At 40.4% G+C, this 3,312-nt stretch overlaps 1 protein-coding gene across 1 annotated transcript in view; it reads left to right on the forward strand.

The window, feature by feature from the left end:
• Nucleotides 1-565: 565 nt before the first annotated feature.
• The window catches only part of LOC107552253 (vigilin-like), a 25,428-nt gene continuing 22,681 nt past the window's right edge, over nucleotides 566-3,312 (forward strand). Inside the window, exons 1-2 of the mRNA XM_016234109.1 lie at nucleotides 566-640; nucleotides 1,832-1,903. The gene's annotated coding sequence lies outside the window, so the exon portion shown is untranslated. The remainder of the gene's footprint in view (nucleotides 641-1,831; nucleotides 1,904-3,312) is intronic.

Below are 3,312 nucleotides of genomic sequence, written 5' to 3' on the forward strand. Positions count from 1 at the left end.
TTACTGAAACCACGCCTTCTTTCTTTGTGTGCACATTTGGGCGGCATTATGCAAATATTTCCACATAGTGAGGTAGATATGTGGGGGCGTGTTAGAACGAGCCGTTTTAGGGGGGGGCGTGGCAGAGTCTTAACTTTGATAAAGAATATCTCTTTGGTTTTGAGACTTTAGTCTTTGCAACTTCAGGGATCTTATCTGTGCACAATCAGCTTGTAACACTCCAAAGAGAAAGGAAAACTTGAAATCGCATCATATGACCCCTTTGCATGAGTTGTTAATTTGTTTATTAAGGAATAATTAATTGACTGATTCAAACAATGCACTCACTTATTGCCACCTACTGCTGATGTAACCTGCGGAAAAGAACGAACGAGTAAACTGGTAAAAAGATTGAAAAGATTTCTGGAGAAAAGATTCAAAAATACTCTCATTGAGGTGAATCCGAATCCCCACCACCATTATAGCTGTTCCTTTTCAGAAAGACATGTATGATCTGTACGGCCGGGCAATGTGACGTGAGGGAAGGTGATTGGTGGAGGCTTGAACTATATAACTCACAGGCTACTGCTCCTCCCTTTCGCCAGTGGAGTTTCACTACGAGCTTCTGCACCACACAGGGCAGACGGGAACACAAACACAAGTAAGTCCCCTCTTCATTCCGCAAATCAGTCTACATACATTATACATCCGAAAGTCTGCATTGCTTATTCTTGACCGCTGATACACGTACATGGCTGTGAATGTTTTGCTGTGAAAATGTGCTCTAGCTCGACTCTGTCAGTTTCTCCCTACTGGTTCACCCTTTGCTCTAATGCCTACGTGGACTTTGTGTGGACAGTCACTAATGCTGGTCTTGACTAAACATTCACATTCGTCCGTCAGCAAAGGCCGTGTTTTCAGTGTACACTTGTGAGACGTTGTCATTGTCGGGACATTAGGTGTATAAAGGATCAATAAGAGTAAAGTTTTCCTTATCTAGTGTGTGTTAGCGCTCGCGCTAGCTGGTGTACGTGTCACTATCGCGCACGCGCAGCTCAAAGTTGACTGGAGTTGGTGTCTAGCCAGGACAAGTTTTTCATCGCCGCAAACCAAAAGAACTGTGGTATTTTCCAACAACACGCCTTATTAATTCGATTAAATATGTACACACCCACCCATCTCGGAATTCAAATGTTTGTTGATGCGAATAGTTGTGAAATTAAGTGTGAAACGAGCAATCCGTCTTCACTACGTAGCCGTTAGCATGGCGTGTCATGAGTTGACGTAGCGCGCATGTATACAACAGGGTGAAAATATTACATGCGAAACTCGGGTTACGCGCATAAAACATTTCTTGAATGAATGTTCAACTATATCTCCAGTTGCTTTGTTTTGTCATTCTAAGAGCAAATGTAAATCCGCCATATTTAAATCTGACATACGCAGGAATGGCCACGTTAGCAAATCGCGAGAGCCGCTGGGCCGTTTCAGCAATTAAACACGATTGTGTTTTTTTTTTGTTTGTTCAATTTTGCATGTTTCCAAGTCTTAATATACATGTATTTACAACATTTTTTTAAGCATGCTAATAACTTAATATTTTGAAACTCTTGTATGAGGATCACTACAAGTAGGTAGCTGAACTGGATTGATCAGTCTTTCAGTTCCTATTTCCAATTTGATTTAATGTGTCACGCTTGCATGTATTTAAATGAGAATTATGCGATGTCATAGGAAATGCAAACAAATCATGCCACGTGTAACTAAGTTCTGGCAACCTAAAGTGGTTTTGCATCATTGGTGATGGTCTGTGTTTTTTTTCCCCTTTTCCTTTTCTCTGTTTTGTTTTTAGGCAAAAGCTGGCAGGCTGACACGTACGAGCAGCTTTACAGGACGGATTATCTGGTAACTGACCATTTAGCTGGTAAGACTAAGACCACTTTGTCTTTGTTTGATTAGTTTGCTGACAGGCCTAATGTTTGCTTTGAACCTCAAGATCCTTGTTTGTCTTGTTTGTACCCATGTGTCACAAGTTGTTCAGCCTGATCTTTATCACATCAAATCACATTTAATGAGTGATATGATTTGAGCACGTGAAGGATTTTTAGTGTTCAGTTTGTGGATCAATTCCCTTGGAGTGCTTTTGATCTTCCTTGAGGAGCTGTATGCATGTCTGAAATGTTTAGCCTCTGGGTCTGAGTTTTTAGGAGGCCTGTAGAGGAAGAGGCCCTGGCAGGGGCATGCAGAGAAGTACGTTAAAACAGCTTTGTACTGTGAAGAGAGGTTTGGAGTTTGCATTTGTGGGGGTTGAGGGGCCAGATTGTCAGAGCGAACTGGAAGGAATGCTGTATGACTTAATACGAGAGCAATAGTTAATTATAGGCCTGGGCGATAAAACGGTATTGATATTTATCGATGGTACACCTTCTTCGATAACGAGATATAAAATGTTCGATATAGTGCACGATATAGAGAATCAGGATTTACGTCACAATATTTTAAGGCGCCGCCATATTAGCAGGATACGCTTTCCGTTGCCATGGTTACTTCGACAGTGAGACCGAAAGAAATCGCAACAGAGAGAGAGAGAGCAGATTAAATTAATAAATACATTTCTGCGATACGGCGCAGTTTTATGGGAATAAATGGAGAAGGAGAAAGCGAAAGGAAAGGGGTTATATCGGGAGAAACTAAATAACACCGCTAAACAGCGTTATTTAGAGAAACTGCTTGGCATTAATAATATCGACCCGTACGACCTGCAAGTTACAGAATGGACAAAAACCCCAGAAACACTACCACCTCTCACATACCCTGACATCGTCAATTACCTGGTTTATGGCATCAGTGCCTACACAATGCAAGAGTTCAGAAGCTTTAAGTCATTAGAAGCTTATCAACAATTCTGCTGCGGCTGGGTGCAAGACTTACAAACCCACAAACCTGTAAACTGCGAGAGCTCAGTCATACTTGCCAAGGTTGCACTCCACTTTTATTATACTTTTTACAGCTCTAATGCTTATTATTGTAACAAAATGTTAAGTATATTAATATAACGGTAATACCATATATATGTATATGTGTGTATATATACAGTGGGTATGGAAAGTATTCAGACCCCCTTAAATTTTTCACTTTGTTATATTGCAGCCATTTGCTAAAATCATTTAAGTTAATTTTTTTTCCTCATTAATGTACGCACAGCACCCCATATTGACAGAAAAACACAGAATCGTTGACATTTTTGCAGATTTATTAAAAAAGAAAAACTGAAATATCACATGGTCCTAAGTATTCAGACCCTTTGCTCAGTATATAGTAGAAGCACCCTTT

The sequence above is a fragment of the Sinocyclocheilus grahami genome, unplaced genomic scaffold, assembly GCF_001515645.1.
Source record: "Sinocyclocheilus grahami isolate Dianchi unplaced genomic scaffold, SAMN03320097.WGS_v1.1 scaffold444.1, whole genome shotgun sequence".
Lineage (NCBI taxonomy): Eukaryota > Metazoa > Chordata > Actinopteri > Cypriniformes > Cyprinidae > Sinocyclocheilus > Sinocyclocheilus grahami.